This window comes from Cryptomeria japonica, chromosome 10 (genome assembly GCF_030272615.1).
Source record: "Cryptomeria japonica chromosome 10, Sugi_1.0, whole genome shotgun sequence".
In the NCBI taxonomy this organism is placed as follows: domain Eukaryota; kingdom Viridiplantae; phylum Streptophyta; class Pinopsida; order Cupressales; family Cupressaceae; genus Cryptomeria; species Cryptomeria japonica.
In genome coordinates, this window is record NC_081414.1 from 766,678,153 (window position 1) to 766,691,079 (window position 12,927).

The 12,927-nt window shown below is 36.0% G+C and overlaps 1 pseudogene; it reads right to left on the reverse strand.

Annotated features, from left to right (window-relative positions):
- LOC131859215 (shikimate O-hydroxycinnamoyltransferase-like) overlaps positions 1–4,499 on the reverse strand; it is a 16,585-nt pseudogene extending 12,086 nt beyond the window's left edge.
- Positions 4,500–12,927: the final 8,428 nt, after the last annotated feature.

A 12,927-nucleotide genomic window follows, 5' to 3' on the forward strand; every position in this document is an offset into this window, starting at 1 on the left:
TATCTTGCTGTAAGTGTAAAGGTGATCCTTGGAGGAGAAGAGATATTTTTTTAAAAGACATCTTTCCCCAAGAGGAGTTGTCTTAGACAAATATAACATCTTCTAGAACAAAGAAAAGAAGAGAAAAAGATTGCAATCCTGCCTCCTATTCCTAGGTGAAAGGGATTCTCGATGAGGGATGAATCATGTTTATCCCTTAGAGGGATGGGTGAATTTATCATAGATGTACATTACCAAGTGTGAAAGAGGTTTCAGTCAAGGACTTACACCTCTTGTATAAGAGATAATCCTTGAGCCAACAACCAACAACTGTGCACAAGGAATGACATCAAGTAATATAGCTCACACCATCCACAAAATAGGGCAAATTAGATCCCTAGAGAAAGAGAGAGAGAGAGAGATCATGTCCCCCCAAGTGTAGGGACAATGAGAAGAACTTACACAATCTTCTAGAGATAAATTAACATAATGCACAATGTACTTGCATGCAAGAAAAGACATTAGTATATGTAAAATACACATCTCAAGAAGTGGTAATCTTTGAAAGGAAGAAAAAGGGTATTGGATATTCCCCAAGGAAGATTAAGTATATAGAAATGATAATCATATATGAAATACAACCCCTAAAGGAAATAGTGATACATGAGATAGAGAGAAAGGGATAGGAGTGAAAAATCCTTGCCCCAAGTAAGAAGAAAAAGGGGAAAATGGGGTATTCATTTTCCAATAGTGTTTATTTTCAAATGATATGCCTTCCTAATGGAACAAATTCTCCAAAAGAAGGATTATGCAAGTCTTGAGAGATCATTCCATGCAAGGAGGCATATCGTGCTTGAGAATAATCACAACCATAGAAAAGATACATTTTCCAAGATAATAAAAGAAAGAGAAGAGGTGCACTATCCATTCAAGAAGCGTCTCTTCAGCAAAGAAACCCAAGAACAATTATATGCTTACATAGGAATGATTCTTATGTTAGAAAAGAGACCTAATAATGAATAATGCACAAGGACAAAGACAAGTGGATAGAAAGAAGAAGGAAAATGGACTTCATGTTGATGCCCTAAAGTATGTAAAATTGAAACAATACCACCACAAATGATAAAGAGCTCCCGTTAAATGGGCTAATTATGCCATAGGGTGAAGGGAAACATGAAAGAAAAAGAAGTGCTAAGGCTCTATGTTTTTGCCAAGAAATACAACTAGATCTGTTGTGAGACAAATTTGTACAAGATCATATTGCAGTTGAAATTTTTTCTTAAATGCATAATATTTTCCAAGAGAATGTGAATATAAATCTTGAAAAATGCAGTATTCAATACCTTCCACTTGCTTAAGATTTTTGTTTTTATTTTGACGAGGTAAGGAAATGGTCTTATCATATTTCAATCTCCAATAGATTCGTGTAGCTAATCTATCAGGATGGTAAATATCATCTTGACATAAAGGAAAGGGTTTGCTAGGAGAAGAAGGTTTGTTATCCACAGTTCTAATTTTCCCACTATCTATGCCATCTTGAATAGATTTTTGAAAACCAGGGCAATCATCAGTATTGTGATCATGGGTTTGATGAAATGAACAAAAAGAGAGATGAAAGCTATACAAGAGAACTCTCATACAATTATGTGAGGAACAAAACCCCATGTGAGGAAAAAGTCCCCCCATATGAGAGAAGAAGAGAAGCTAGGATGCCCCCCCTCAATGTAGAATCTGCAGCAATGATAGAAGCTCGATGATGTATGAAGAAACTGCTCCATGAATGTCAAACAACATTCCTCCCCTTAGGATGAAACAAAACCAAAGGTGTATCCATGAAGTCTCCCCAATCATGAAGGGAAGATGTATGAAAAGAACTCATGATGAATGGAATTTCTAAAAACTTCTCAAGTGTCCCCATGTCGATGTAGAAAGATACCCCCTACAAAGGTGGTAAACTACTCCACATTTCTGAAAAAGGAACTCCAAGATCTAGTGGAGGTGAAAGTAGAACAAGTCTCAACGACTCACATGTGTCCTATAAACATAAAGAGACCTCCTCCAACTGTTGTACATAAGTATCCACAATCATATCAACCTAAAAAGAATGATCATGTAGAGAATGAACAAGAGGGTCAGAGTGTTCCCTCGCAACAATCGAAGAAGGATCATCTTCATCAAAGAAAAGATGAGTATCATCAATGATGTCTCCCAAATATTCAATGTAGGATTCCACAAACAAACCTGTAATGTCTGTCAAGTACTCATCCCATGAACCTGAAGCTGGAAGACATGAGATATCCTACTGCATTGAATCACAAGAAGGAAAAATTATCACACTATCTGCATCATCAGGTGCAATAGGTGATGTGATATCAATAGGAGGAGATGAAACACAAGGCTCAAGAATAGGGTCACATGTGAGAATCCCCAAGTTCAAGTACCCAAAGTTCTCAAAATCTGAACCATCACAAAAAGTGTGATCATCATGTGAAGAATCATCATATGTGAAATCATTATCATCAAGAAAATATGAAAAGGAGTATAACCGAGATGCATGATCAACCACGCTAGTCGCAATGATAGCTCTAGTCTCGAAGTCTCTAATGAAAACTAACTCAGGTGTGAACTCCACAATTCTCTTTGTTGCACCATGTGTGATTTGATAGATAGAAAGGAGATTGTTTGTCAAAGGGGGTACACAGAACACATCTTTGAAGGAGTTATCCCCAATGGAAATAGATCCTTTCCCAATCACATCCATGTATGCATGATTGCCCATCAAAATCTGTGGCATGGTACAAGGCTCAAATGTAGAGAACATAGACTGTGAAGATGCCATATGATAAGAAGCCCCTAAATCTAGAAGCCATCTCCCTGAATCATGACTTGTAGTAGCACAAAGAGATTTTCCTTTTCTTTCCCCAAAAGAGTGAGTCTATCCTCTTGTTGAGGCCATGAATTCTTTCCCTTTCCCTTTTGATTAGAAGGAAATAGAAGTTGATGAATCATCCTTCTTTTAGACATCAGGCAAAACAATGTTATGCTTTTTGAGGATGTGTGTGAGCTCATCAATCTTCTTAGAATGGCAATGACGCTCCTCATGACCAAAATTTTCACAATAGGCACAAGTAGGTCTCTCCCTTTTTGGTGAATTGTCCCTCTTGGAAGAGGATGAATCTCCTTGTTGTGGAGAAGGTGATGCTTTGTCCTTAGGCTTTTATTTCCATTTCTTCTTGTTTGAGTTGTCCTTTCCTTGATTTCCTTTGTTCCCTTGATTTGCCACTAATGCTTGAGACTTATAAGTCTTAAGAATGCCCATGCTTATCAACTTAGTTTGTTCCATCATCAATGCTTTAGGCATTGTGTAGCTTGAACCCATTGTCATCTTATGGGTTTGGAAACTAGAAACAAATGCTGCATATTCTTGTGGAAGTTTGCCCCTCAAATTGAAGATCAATTGAGTATCCTTCTTCTGAATACCACAATATTTGAGTTGTGTCCTCAAATCTCTTGCCTTAGTGACATTATCTTATATAGTATCAAAGATCTTTGGATCTAACATGGTGAGATCACTATCAATTTGATATCCCCTAATCTCATCAACTTGACCATACAAGTCTTGAAACTTTTGCCAAGCATCCTTGATTAGAGTATATTTCTCAATATGAAAAATAAGATCCTTTGATACATACTTTCTTAAGGTACCAATTGCCATGATATTTTTAGTGAGCCAATCCAAGTGACCAACAGGATCAACCTTAGGATCAATAGGAGCAACAGTAGTTCCATCAATATAATGAGTTAGTCCTTTTTCCACAAGTTTACTCTATGCATCAATTTTCCAAGTAGCATAATTATGATAATTTAAGAGAGGAAACTTAGAAGAACCCATAGCAGCAAGAAGGAAGGAATACAAGAGCACAAAAGCACAAGAGACACCCCCCCAAATTCAATCAATCAAAGTACCCCGGGCTCAAAATGATGATTTTGGCACTTTATATGTAGCGCATGTACAATAGGCCACTTGCAAACAATGGTAAGGTAGACTTATGATTTTGTTTTACAACTACCCCAATAGGCTAAGAAATACAAAGAAGAAGACCAACAAGATAGATCTATGCAATACAAGTGCCAAATTGGCCAAAAAGGACCATATGCTGAAAGTACAATTTCTACCCAAAATTATTGTAAACTGATAGCATATTATGAGAGTAGACAAAAAATTATGCACTTTCAAAAACCACGACACCTGAAAAGGAGTTCATATGAGCCCAAACGGAGTCCCGAAAGTTACAGAGCGAGGATTGGACATGTACAGTCACCAAAAACTGAGATTTCTGAAAAATTTGTTCATCAAAATCAAAAAATAATGCCACCATGAGAAAGTACAATAATAATATTCTCATGAAGTTAGATTCTCGCACATGTGACACGAGGGGAATAGGGTGGCTGATAAATTAGCCATGCTGGGCATGTTGGTTATTCCAAATGCATGAGGTACCTCTTGGTGCCCATGCCATGATTTCAAATGACTTGTACATTAATGATGTGTAATCCCAAGGTTACTTTTTTAGTATTTTTTATTCTTTCCCTTGCCTTTCCAAGTTGGTTAAGACAACGAGATTATATTTTTGTGAGTACCCACCAAAGTTTTTTTTAGATATGTCACTTTCAATCTGTGGCCTTTGGGTCTACAAAGATGGGAGGAGATTTGAATTAGATTAAAGTTCTACATAAGTGTTTAGAGTTAAAAAAGAATGATGGTTGTGCGACAAGGTTATCTAGGGAGATCTGGACTCGTATGTGGAGCTCACATGTCTGGTTATGACCCCAAAATCTCTACTACCATTGTTCAAGCCTAGAACATCGACACTGTGAAGCTGGGAAGTGTTACTTTTGAGGTTACTAAATAAATAATTGTAGATATTAATGGGTTGACTCTAGATGGTGTCACCTTCCCTAAAAAACCTAAGGGAAATTACAACGACATTGAATATTTTTTTCAGCTTGGTGAAGGGGTCTCTGCATTGCAAAGTGGCTACAATCATGAAGATCTCCCAGGTATATGGAAGGAGGCTGACCTACTCTTAACGCAATACTTCACCCTCAATGGCAGGAAGAGGAGATTTCACCTTTAGCTCTTCCCTACACTAAACCATCTATGGCATGGGTAAGGATGAACTTCCCTTACTGGGTTTTGTCTTCCCTAACTTAATCTATTTCTAGGGCTATTTATAAAGGAAACCCTCCTACACCAATTTCTTATCTGTAGGTTGTATTATTTTCACTTAGATCAAAAGCCCTAGCGTGGGGTCCCTTCTGGTGAAATTGGGTCCACTTTTGATCTCAATTTGTATGTTGACCCCTTTGTGACCCTGTCCAACTCTTTTGAAGTGTCCCACTCGGGCCCTAAATTGCCCACCAGAAAAAATACTACCTGCATGGCCAAATTTAGGGCCATTGTTGCTTCTAAAAATGACCTTATTAAGGAACCCCCATTTGAGGAGCATAAGGAGGTGGGAATTGTTGAGGATTTGGAGTTTGATTCCATTTTCTCTGAGGAATTTGACTCCTCTAAAACCATAGGTTCTGATTGGTTCCCTACCAAGAATGTTGTTGATGATGCTAACCCTCCCTCCACCCCTACAAACCCTCCCCCACTAAGCCCTTGAGCTTTATCACTATCCTCACCAAACTCGTGAAGGATATCCATGATGATGTGCAAAGGTAGGATGACCTGCTCAAGTGGCTTTTTGGGTAGATGAATGTTGCTATTAGGAAGATTAATAGGTTGGAGGCACTTGCTAAAGATAAAGCAAAGGCTAATATCTGGGTTGAGGGAGCGGATGACAATAGAGTCTGGAAGGCGACCAATAATTTCATTGGTATTGCGGACAACTAGGACAAGATGAAAGGTAGAGTTGATGCCCTATATGCTAAAATGAAAATGATCATAACAAAAGATGAGCTGGAAGAAATTTGGTGTGCCCAGGAGGCCCTTAATTCTAAATTTGAGGTGGCTAATTCGGCCTATAAGAATGTGGACAATTCACACTACTTCTCTCTACAAGCTATTCAGAACATTAAGGTTGAACTAAACAGGAAAAGAGAGAAGAATAGCAAGCGGGTGGAGGCCATGATTGTTGGTATTGGTCCTTTTGAGTCTATGGTGAAAGCCACCTCAGATTTGGCTTTGGTTTCTTTTGGCTCTGGGTTTGAGTCTCCTAAAAAGGTGTCCTTTTCTGATAAAGTTTTAAGCTTATGCCATGATTGGAAAGATAAAAGTTCCCCCATGTAGTTGGCCATCCCTTTGTGCCTTTCATGGGTGGTTGTGCTAGTTTTTGTGTTCTCTTTGTTTTGTTCCTAGTTCTGTTCTTACCAGTCTTTTCATTTTTGTGCCGGTTCTCGGCTGTCCTTGCTAGTTTTTTTCTATGTTTTAGTGGAGGGTTTTTGACTAGTTGTGCACCCCTCATGCGCCCCATGTGTTTCTTTGTTGATTTGTAATGGTATGGGCCTATCCTACTTTTAGTAGTCAAAACAATAATAATCTCACCTATCTTATTAATTTTTGTGTATAATGTAGGTTATTGATGCACCTATTACAACAATTTAAAAAAATATAGGAATAAATTATGTTGTACCAATGTCTTGGGGACCACTTGAGTCCATAAAGAGATTTCCTAAGTTTATAAACTTGGTCTTCATGGCCTATATTTTATAGCCTAAAGGATGCCTCCATATACAACTCTTCTTGTAAGAAACCATTTAGGAATTTTGATTTTACATCCATATAATATATTTCCCACTTATTTTGAGTTGTTATTTCTAGTGTTGTTTTCATAGTGTGTAGGAGGGCTATGAGACAAAATGTCTCATTGAAGGCTACCCTAGGTTGTTGTGACTACCCTTCAACTACTAGCCTTACCTTCTGTCTTTGCACATCATCATTTGAATTAAATTTGGTCTTGTAAACCCACTTCACTCCTATCACATCTTTTCCTTGTGGAAGACTCATTAAACCCCATGTTTGATTCTTTTGTATAGTATATATTTCGTCATCCATTGCATTTACCCATTTTTAACTTTAAGTGAATTTTCAAAATGAATTGGATTGTGTACATGTGAATATAAACAAAAAGAGAATTTATACATGCACTATTTTCACCTTCATTTTCACTCTTTATCACACAATAATATTTATACACAATGGAAGCTGATAAATATCCATATAATTGTATCCAAATTTAAGTAGGATCTATATCTTCTATAATCAAAGAAGACATGTACTGTCTCCTATTGATGATTATTTCTTAGAGGATAATTAGGGTTCATTATACTTTAGACCCTCTTTCAATTGAGAATACAAATTCCCAAAATTTACATCTAAAGACTCGAAGGAGCCTTGAGCTTCATTAGCTACTTCTAAATCTTGTCCAACTACTTCTTCTAGCATATGCCTTGATGATGATTGGGGCCTATTAGAATTCACCGTGCATAGACAAATTGAATGTAAGATTGAACCTTCTCATCATGATGTCTTGACACCCAATAAGGATTAGGGGTTCCAACCTTGTCAATTGCCTACATCAACCCTTCAACCCCTCCATTGTCTAGTGCCTCTATGTCTTCTTCTTATGAGTGGTCAAAATGATCTCCTTAGTTTGATCAACACACATGAGGGATTCTACTCCTGTTGTTAGGTCCCATCTATCCTTACCATATTTTAATATACACAAATCAAAATCTCTTAGATTGGACATCCCTCAGGTAAGGTATGCATTTTGTTCCTTATGCTATAATCCTAAGCTAACTTGCTTTGTTGGCTACCCTTTTGAATATTCATCTTTAGTTTCCTCATACTATTCATCAAATTAATATTCAACATTATATACGTCCTCTCTATACTAAAATTATTATTATTTAATTACACTTAAAAAACACTCTAGTAAATCTAGCATTTTCTTAATATTCTATCTACAAGGGTGTCAACAAAATAGACGATAGATTACTCATAGTCTCTTTCCCTTTCAAGATAACTATTTTTTTTTTCAAACTTATCATCACACCATGCTTTATTACTTTTCCTCCAGTAGCCCTTGGAGGAGAAATCCCACTATTTGATGATGTTTGAACATCTTTATCATTATCAAGCATAGGATGTTGAAGTTGTTCAAATGCGAAAGTACATTTCTTACCTATACTTCTAGGTTTCCTCCTACAAGTTTCTCCAATCGATTTCTTATTTTCATTAGCCTTTTATAACGATCATCTCTCTTCCATTTCATAGCTTTCAATTATAACTATATTCTTTTACAATACAATCACAATCCTTTATAGAAAAAAATGGAAAAACAATAAGGAAACTGGATTTATTAATCACCATTCTTTAGTAGAGCTATTTAGGTTACTCACAAATGATAAAATATATTTTGAATCTATTTTCCTTGAGAGAATCACCAACTTATTGATAGTTTTTTGCATGTTAACTCCTAGCTCTAAGGTTTTTATCAAACTTTGAATATTGTGAACAAAGTATTGCACTTGGAAGATACCTCTATTTTATTCAATGACTAAGAAAGGCTAACAAGAAAGCTTATTTTAGGCCCTTGTATAAGTTGAGCCCTATCATGATTCAGAGGGTGATCCAACATATACTTTGAAGGATAAATAAATCAAGGATTGAAGTCAATTCCCATAATATGACTTTTTTCTATAAGTATGGTTGCTATATTTTATTGATAACTACCTTTTTCAATTTCCAAATCTATTCAAGCAACTAAAGATAGGTTTTGACCACTAACTCATTGAGATATTTATATGAAAATATCTTAAGAAATATCATTAGCATGGTAAAATGTATTATAAAATAATCCTCTAATATTTAATAGTCACAATATTTTGATAGGCTTAACAAAATTTCATAGTAGTGGGCTACACACAATGGTTGGGAAAATGAAACTAGAAATATATAAAGGGTTATTATTATAGTTTTTTAATCCTTTGATGAATGGTAATGGTTGGATTTCAAAGTTGACGAGTGCCCAATCTTGTAACAAAGTCAAATGCAAAGGACACACTACTAGGAATTTGAACACTATCTCCCAAATGATTTTATTGCACTTGATTCTATCTTGTGGAGCTTAAACCCTCAAATAACAGTCTTTCACAATAATATACCTCTACTTAATAATCCTAAATTAGTTTAAGAATTTCACATGTAAAGTCTACAATAATTTTTTCTTTGGCATAATATTACTCAAAAATAAAATAATTTTATAGCATTTCTTGAACTTTAACTAACTTAAATTAACATAAAGAATAATAAATATGAATTCAAGAACTCCTTCAATTCTATTGAACTCTTAAATAATAAAGGAGATAAAATACATTGAAAGAAGAAAAATAATGTCATATTATTTATTTTTTAATAGATATTTACATTAATTTTACAAAATTTAGACCAAATGAAATATCTTAGTTAAATTTATTTAAATAGGTTACAATATAATTTTGAACCCAACCTAGTTCTCTATTGATGTCAAAAAATGTATCCCTCTATAATGAATATCATGTGAAATATCAAAATCTATCACATAGAACTAGAATTATGATATGAAAAGTGTGTCTCAAAGAATGTGTATGGAGAAAACATATTATTGCCATGACAACCCCTATCCCCTGACCTAAAATTTTTTGACAAGATTCAAGAACATACCAGGTTCTTAGAAAATTGATCCCCATAAATCCAAAAGTTTTCTGTCAACTGCCAACGGCAGCCTGCTGGTGCGGATGGTAAAGGATTTGAAAGAGGACAAGTTTCAGTCTACGTTGCCAATTTGGTTTAATTTACATAGAAATGTAATTCTGAGAGTCCCATAAACGTAATTGAGGTTATTGTGTGAATTTATATTTGGATCTAATTTTCAAGACAAGGAATAAGGAAAAAAGATAAGAAAAAATAATAGAATTAATTAGAAGAAGCAATAGAATTAGTTGGCAGACCAGGTGACATAAAATGTAGGAGTAAATGAGGTTGCTTTCAAGACAGAGTAGAGGCTTGAATTAAGTGAGTAAGACTTTATTTTGACCAGTCTGGACTGAATGGATGTGAACCTGCCCACTAACAAAAATATGAGCAGCAGTTGGTACACCAACACAGATTTAGGTACAGGGATTTGTGAGAGAAGAAGCTTGTGTTTAATGGGCTCATGGTTTACTTGGTTGTCACTCTACAAATAAGATAATGAGTACAATGCCAAGCCCTGCCTTATCTCGCTAAAATCTCTTAACTCAAAATATTTTTCCATTTCATTTAGCCAATTCTCAGCCCCTTCACCAATCTGCCTCCCATCGAACTTAGGAGGGGTGATTTTCTTTAAATCCCTGGAGAGTTCCAATATGTTATTTTCCTTCCCATTACCCATCACATTTCCTTGATTGCTACCAGGGTTTCCATTCTCGGTACCACTTCTATTCTCATAGTCATTCTGCCTTTCCCTAAGGTCCTGCAGTGATTGTTCCAGGAAGTTGATTTTATCTCTTTGTTCGGTTAGAAGGTCGATTATAGCTTGGACCCCATCTCCGTTATTCCCTAGGTTGTGTCGAACCTCTTCATGATCTTCCTCATGGTTCCCTTCATGGTTTTCCTCATGGTTTTCCTCATGGTTTTCCTCCCTTTGACTCCTAGTACGTCTCCCATTACCCCTTCCTCTTCCTCTTCCTCTTCCTCTTCCTCTTCCTCTTGCCATTCTAGGTTTTACCTGAAAGTTAAATTAGGTAGTTAGTTTTTTTTGTAGAATAAAATTTAATTTCTATTATTGTAAAACATTCCCTTAGTTGAATAAATTGAAGTGAGCACAAGGCCTAGATTTGAACCTTTGCTCTGATACCACATGTAATAACCCACCATAATTCATCCAACAAAATTTGAGTATATATATATATATTTTTTTTCCTATTTTTTTTTTTTCCCTTTATTATGTTTTATTCAATTGCATACTCTGGGCATCCGTCCAAATAGGATTGGGCATTCATCCATTCGGGATGAGCTTCTAACTATACGGGTTAGGCAGTTGTCCATACGGGACGTAAATTCCATCTATCCAATACGGGATAGGCATCTACCCATACGGGGTAGGCATCCATCCAAACGGGATAGGAGATGCTCTGGCCAGAGACTTAGACTCATCGGGACCATTCGGGTCCTGAGCCACTCACTACGTACTACATTCTTCTAACAAGAATGCACCGAGGTCGCCGTCCTTAGGAGTAATAAGAAAATAATACAAGCTTGAATTCCGCCTCGGAATTTGGCTTAAAGCCTCGGGAAGTCAAGCGAGTCCATACGGGATTCCTTCCGAGTATGCATTGAATTAAGTTTGATTATCTTATCTTTCATTTAGGATTCTTACTCAACCAAGCCTAGACCCCACCCACGAACGCCTGAGTACGAGGGACAACTCCGTCCCAAGACTGCCTACATACCCGCTTCGGCACGGGATCAAGCCGTAAAGTATGTAGTTCTATTTTCTAATCTACGGTTTGATGTAAACTGATTTGTGGGTACGCAACCCTTTCTAGGGTCAGTGTCCCAGACAGTTTCTCTGCGGTTGCTACCCACGAAGGTAGCACTTAAGCGAAGGCTCAAGATGGCCTATTGCTTGTGGCCTAAACAAAATAATTAGAACCTAATACTTATCATGAGCATCACCCAATTGCAAATCACCAATATCCCTTCGAGGTGAATAAATAAATAAAGTAAATTTCACGAGAGCTTTTAACTTGACCATCCCTAAGAAGGGTTTACTATGGTTTATCTCAACGGATGTGAAATTCATTTAAAAGTTATCTTATTAAATTATCGATCCAAGAGGGATTACCCGCCCCTTGGATTTTTAACTTCCAAATGTCCCTTATTACTCCCCAATGATTTATAGGGACGATGCCACAGACGTCGTTAATGCAGCTTTATTAGGCGTTAAGTGCAGTAGTTCAACACGACGACATTACTCGTAAGTGTGACCCAGAGGCACCATATATACCGAACGCTGCTAGTTTTGGTTTTCCAACTTCCTTTATTTAGTTATCTAACTACGAATAACGAAAATGAAAGCGTAAATAATTGAAGTAACTACTTGAAGTGTAATTTGCATAACAAATGAAACTTGCATAATAGTAATTGCATGAAAGATATAATTATCCTATAAATAATTCGCATGCTATGAACCATTAACGGAAGCAATTAATCTATGATGTAAGATGACTTAACGAATCCAAAATAATGATTAAATCTAAGTATTTGTAATAAGGTAAGTTAATCTCTAAGGACCAATCAAGTGTCCCAACGATTCTTTTTAGAAGAATTAATCTTGCTACACATTAATCCCATTTTTAATTGAAAGTCAATATCCTTAAATTTACACTAAGGAAAAAAAATCATCATTTCCTAAATGTCATTATTATCAACTTAAAAAAAATTAACTAAATGGTAATTAACTTAGATTATTATTTAAAAAAAAAAAAAAAAATTAAAACTTCAAATTTCGAAATACTAAAAAAAAATAAAAAAAATCAATTTTAAAACTTAATGGAAAAAGGCTTGCATTTTATTATGATAATAAAGGGGGTTGCGGGGTGGGACCACGGGTCCCATCACCCTTGCGGCCCTACATGCGCAGGTCCGCAGGAATGAGGGGATGCCGTGGGCCCCTCGTACCCTGCGACGGTTTATTGAAACCGTCCATGCAAACAGCGACCAATGCACGTGGAAAGCCGTGCGTTACGGAGGCGTAAGAAGATTTTTCTAACGTTCGATGGGGTTTCTTGCTTTTGGGTTATTTATATATATATATATATATATATATATATGTTATAATATTATTATTATCATTTTTTTTATACAGGAGTATTATAATTATTTTTAATAAATTATTGAAGAGTACTCAGAGT